The sequence below is a fragment of the Notamacropus eugenii genome, chromosome 2 (genome assembly GCF_028372415.1).
Source record: "Notamacropus eugenii isolate mMacEug1 chromosome 2, mMacEug1.pri_v2, whole genome shotgun sequence".
Classification (NCBI taxonomy): domain Eukaryota; kingdom Metazoa; phylum Chordata; class Mammalia; order Diprotodontia; family Macropodidae; genus Notamacropus; species Notamacropus eugenii.
In genome coordinates, this window is record NC_092873.1 from 370,315,823 (window position 1) to 370,321,822 (window position 6,000).

The following is a 6,000-nucleotide window of genomic DNA, read 5'->3' on the forward strand; positions in this document are numbered from 1 at the left end:
ACACTATTTCCTTTAGTAATTTTGATAATATTTGAGAGGCACCCTGATGTAGTAGAAAACATGGAGACAAGTAGGTGGTAGAGATGTTAAATCACTGGACTTGTAGTGAGAAAGACCTGAGCTCAAATATTAGACCCAATACTTACTAGATCCTAAGGCAAATCACCACCTCAATCTGCCTCAGTTTCCTCTTCTGTAAAATGGAGATAATAGCTCCTACCTCACAGGCTTGTTTTAGGTGCAGTGGGAGCAAGGGATTTGGCACCCTCTCTCCTCACCTGCTAGCTGATGTAATTACAGAGAGTAAGGGGCACATAACAGAGGTGAAGACATATTAAATAAGCATTAAATACATTTTTTTAAAAGATGCCCCATCATCTCCTTGCAGCATGAAAAGGTTTTCTGACTGAATAGGAAAGACAAAGATTGGCCATGTCCAGGGTAGCCTTTCAAATACCAGCCTGCCATGTTCCCCCAAGAAGATCAATGATAAAAAGAAAGGCTCCTTGTCCACCAAAATAGCAGCACTATTTGTGGTCACAAAGAATTATAAATAAGGTAGAAGCCCATCGATTGGAGAAAGGCTAAACAAATTGTGCATGAGAGTAATGGAATATTACTGTGCTATATGAAATAAAGAACCTGATAACTAGAGAGAAAGAAGGAAAGCCTTATAAGAACTGATGCAAAAGTACGTAAGCAGAACCAAGAAAAATATGCATAGTGACTATAACAATGTAAATTTTAAAAACACACAATGGAATTATCATAACTTAATGAGGCAAAATTATAATGACCAAGCTTGGCCCTCAAGAAGAGGTATGAAATAACAAATCCTTCCACTTCTTTGTAAGGATAGAGAGACCAATGGTATGGAACACTGTGTATGTCAGACTTTTTAAGTTAGTTTGGCAGAACTTTTTTTTCTTTCTTCCTCTTTTTAAAAATCCTTTTCGATAAAGAGTAGCTCTCTGGGAGGGGATGGAGGATGGATGCAGTGGGAAATACAGGTGATATAAAAATAAAAGACATAAATACAGTTTTTAAAAAAAGACAAGCTTGTCATCCCTACACAGCAATTTCAGCGTTTGGGTCAGGGAACATATTTATAGAGTATGACACCCCACACACACCTCTATCAGAAAGCAGGAAGGAGAGAGGGGATTTTCACTTGTAGTGAAAGTCAGCCACATTACAGTAGGCTAGCTTTGGAGGTACTTTCTCTGCTGGAGACACTGCAACCAGCAGGGAGCAATTCAGAAAATCAAGCAGTTCTAAGCAAGAAGCATAAGGATTCTGGATGGACAGGGAAAAGTAGCATTCAAGGACTGAGACTTGTGGCAGCTGAGAAGAGAGCTAAGCACTGGAGAGTTGAGCAGTTAAAAGAGGCAGACCCAGGGAGCCCAACTGAACAACCCAGCCAAACAAAGGCAGGGCAGGGTAGAGGGTAGAGTAGTATGAACTCTCCATGAGAAAAGAAAGGCTTTTGGCAGTCCAGGATAATTTGCTTATCAAACAAATAATAAGCCCTTAAGTACTAGAGTGCCATGTGTTCCCTACATGTTTGCCTCACTTCTACTGCACCCATTCTTCCCATGGGTACTGTGTGTGTTTCTGGGAGAGTGCACCTTATGTTTAAGGGGAGAACATTTTAAAGCTAGTTGTTACAGGTAGGTGGCATCATGGAGGGAGTGCTGGGCCTGGAGTCAGGATAACTTGAGTTCAAACCTGGCCTCAGACATTTACTAACTGTGTGACCCTTGGCAAGTGACTTAAGCTCTGTCTTCCTCGATTTCTTCAAATTATAAAATGAGGATAAAGTAGCACCTACATCACAGAGTTGTGGTGAGAATCAAGTGCATCATCCATATAGCACAGTGCTTGGGATACAGTAGGCATTTAATAAGTGTTTATTTCCTTCCCCTTCTATGACATCTTGGTAAATGTTTTTGCTTTGAACTAATGGTATCAACTGACTGACCTATTAAAGAGAAGTTCACTAGGAGGCAGGGGGATTTTCATCTATAGTTTTGAAAGGTCATGTCCCATGGAGGAACAGTAATTTTTTTACCTTAGGACCCCTTTACACTCTTAAAAATTATTGAGGACCCTCCCAAAGAGGTTTTGTTTATATGGGATATATGTATTGGTATTTATTCAAAATTAAAATGTCTTAGTGTTATTATTTGAAAAAATAATAAAAATAGCTTTGACCTCACAGACACCCTGAAGGGGTCTTGGGGATTCCCAGTGGCTCTTGGGCCACACTTTGAGAACTTCTATTCTAGAATCTTGGTATGAGCATAGTCACTCTGTACCAAGAAACCAGCTCAAAAAATCTGAGCGATCATTTGGAGAGAATAGCCCAGAGACGGTGCTACGTAAGGATCAAATGAGATAAAGATATACAAAATACTTTTAAAAACATAAAACATTATGTAAATTGTTATTAAAGTATGTTTGACTGGGAAGAAGAAGAATTTCTGGCTGAATATCACCCTGATATTTGTTAGCTTGGTGACCCTATCCAATCAACAAGCTATTTGATTAAGTGGCTACTATTTGCCAAGCACTGCGCAAGTCCTGGGGATACAAAAATAAAAAATTAAACAACCCCTACCCTTACTCAATCTCTCTCTGCCTCAGTTTCTTTATCTGTAAAACTGGGACAATGGCACCCTCCTCCCTACTTCACTGGATTGTTGTGAGGATCCAATCACATATATGCAAAATAGAGCAAACTTTAAAACCCTATATAAATGTTTGTTCTGGACCTCTGATTTCAGTGGTGCTTCATCCCAGGGAGAAAACCCTCTACCAAAGCAGATCCACAACTTGCAGTCTTAGAGGTTGCCTGAGATACTGAGAGGTTAAGTGATTTGCAGACTATCAGGACTTATTAAAAGCAGGATTTGGACATAAGTCCTCCTGGTTTCAAGGCTGGAATTCAATCTATTCTGCCAGGCTGACTCTGCCTTTAAATATTTTGAGGTCATTTTCTTGTTTTGTTTTGTTTATTGGATCTATGATTTCTTTGGTGTAAGGAACTCCTAGTGGGGAAATTTACTTTACTAACACAGCGGAGTTTTTTTTTTCATTTTTCATTTTGATTTAATTTTAAATTGCAGTTCCACATTCTCTACGTGCATCCACCCTCTCCCTCACCTATTGAGAAGACAAATATGATGACCATTATACATATATAACATACATACATGCATAACATAACATAACGTTTTCACGTTAGCCACAAAAGCAAGGAAAATAAAGAAACAAAATAAAAATGTGCTTCACTTTTCACTCTGAAACTATCAGTTCTCTACTTGGAGGTAGGTAGCATTTTATATCATGAGTCCTTTAAAATTGTGGTGGATCATTGTATCAATCAGAGTCTTTCACAGTTGATTATCTTTATAATATTTCTGTTACTGTGTAGATTATTCTCCTGGTTCTGCTCATTTCACTTTGCATCTGTTCATATAAGTCTTCCTAGATTTTTCTGAAACTATCCCCTTCATCTTTTCTTATAGCACAATAGTATTCCATCACATTCATATAACATAACTTGTTCAACCATTCCTCGATTGATGGGCATCCCTTCAATTTCCAATTCTTTGCTACCACAAAAAGAGCTACTATAAATATTTTTGTACATATGGGTCTTTCTCCATTTTCTTTTATCTCCTTGTGGTATAGACCTAGTAATGGTTACCAATGCAGTCTTAAAACTCTTCCATAAACTTGAGATATACTTTCCCACAGATATACATGGTACTCATGGGAAAATTGGGTATAAAGTATGAAGAGCACAATAGCAGTGAGTCATAAATATAGAAAACATATGTAGTCAAGACAACTCATGTCTCCAAGCCTGAATGCCCTCTCTCCATGCTTTTTTTCTCCTGGAGACCTCATTGTTTTCTCCCCCGAGCCTAGCATCTGCTTTGGTTGCTCAACTGGGCTCCCTGGGTCTCTCTTTGTAGCTCAACTCAACTGCCAACAGCTAATTTTCTCTTGAAACAATTCTCTGCAGCTCAAAATCTTTAAGAATTTCCTGGGACACTATGAGGTTAAGTGACTCACTTTGGGTACCAAGTAGATAGATATCAAGAGTGGTATTTGAACCGAAGAGTTCTAACACAAAAATGTCAGCTATTATTAGTAATGATCTGCTACAGCCTATGTAGACCTACCAGGCATCTCTCAGTGACCCTTTTGGTCACTGACTAAGCTTTAGATCCCAGATGGGTCCTTCACTCAGGCTTAGAGGAACAATTGCTGGAAATTATATCAGTTAAAAAATCAGTAGGAAAAAAGCAGAAGATTGAGGAAAAGGGGAAGTAGGAGAATTACCAAGAGCCTTCTTTTGACTCCATGCCAGCTCTATCCTCAGGGTCCCAAACATCTCCAGGAGGCGTTGAGAAGATTTTTTAGAGCTAAATCCATTTGATGAGCAATTTTTCCTGGAGTATGCAAAAAGCCACATGGTTTAGTTTTATACTCCAAATAGAATTTTCATGACTGTGATCCTACTTTATAATACAGGGTCCCTTGGGACCTTCTCAATTTCAGCTTTTCCCTGCTGCTATAAATGCTGAGTTAAGTTTGTGAGCAGAGTAGAGCAATCTGAGAGAAAACTCAAAAGACCATGAGTATGAATAAGAGCATAGTCAGAACTCAATGGCAAATATCATTGGATTTGGAGCTGGAAGGGATCTCATGGTCCAATTCTCTCATTTGACACATAGGGAAATTGTATACTGTATAAACGTGACAATTAAAATACTATATCCCTCTCTTCCTCCAGTAAGAAGTAGGCTCCTTGCTGATCCAACCATAATGGAGAGCAATTTGGAACTATGCCCAAAAGGCTATAAAAATCTGCATACCCTTTGACTTGGCAATACTACTTCTAAGGCTGTATCCCAAAGAGATCATAAAAATGGGGAAAGGACCCACATGTACAAAAATATTTATAGCAGCTCTTTTCATGGTGGCCAAAAACTGTAAATAAAGGGGATGCCCATCAATTGGGGAATGGTTGAACAAGTTGTGGTATATGAATGTAATGGAATCCTATCGTTCTATAAGAAATGATGAACAGGAGGACTTCAGAAAAATCTGGAAAGATTTCTATGAACTGATGCTAAGTGAAATGAGCAGAACCAGAACATTACACACAGTAATAGCCACAGTGTGCAAGGACTGTATGTGATAAACTTAGCCCTTCACAGCAATGCAAAGACCTAAAACATTTCCAAAAGATTTATGATGTAAAATGCCATCCACATCCCAGAGAAAGAACTATGGAGTTGGAGTGCAGAATGAAGCAGATTATTTTCTTTTTTGTTATGCTTTGTTTTGTTTTGGTTTTTCTCATGGTTTCTCCCATGCATTTGAATTCTTCTATGCAACATGACTAATGTGAGAATGTGTTTAATAAGAATGCATGTTTAGAACCCATATAAGATTGTATGCCATCAAACAGTAGATTGCTATATTCATTGACTACTGTGTCTTGGAATATAGAAATCTACTGTTTGATAAACGCAAGGACCCCAGCTTCTGGGATAAGAACTCACTGTTAGACAAAAATTGCTGGGAAAACTGGACAAGAGTGGGGTGGAAACTAGGCATAAACCAATGCTTGACATCATACACAAGAATAAAGTTCAAATGGGTACATGATCTCGGTATAAAGATTGATACTATAAACAAATTAGTGGAGCAAGGAATAGTGTATTTATCAGATTTATGGAGAAGGTAAGAATTTTTGACTAAACAAGAAACAGAAAACATTATGAAGTGCAAAATGGATCATTTTTATTACATTAAACTGAAAAGTTTTTATACAAACAAACCCAATACAACCAAGATTAGGAGGGAAGCAGAAAACTAGGAAAGCATTTTTGCAACTAGTGTCTGTGATAAAGGCCTCATTTCTAAAATATATAGCGAACTGAGTCAAGTGTACAAGAGTACAAGGCATTCCTCAATTGA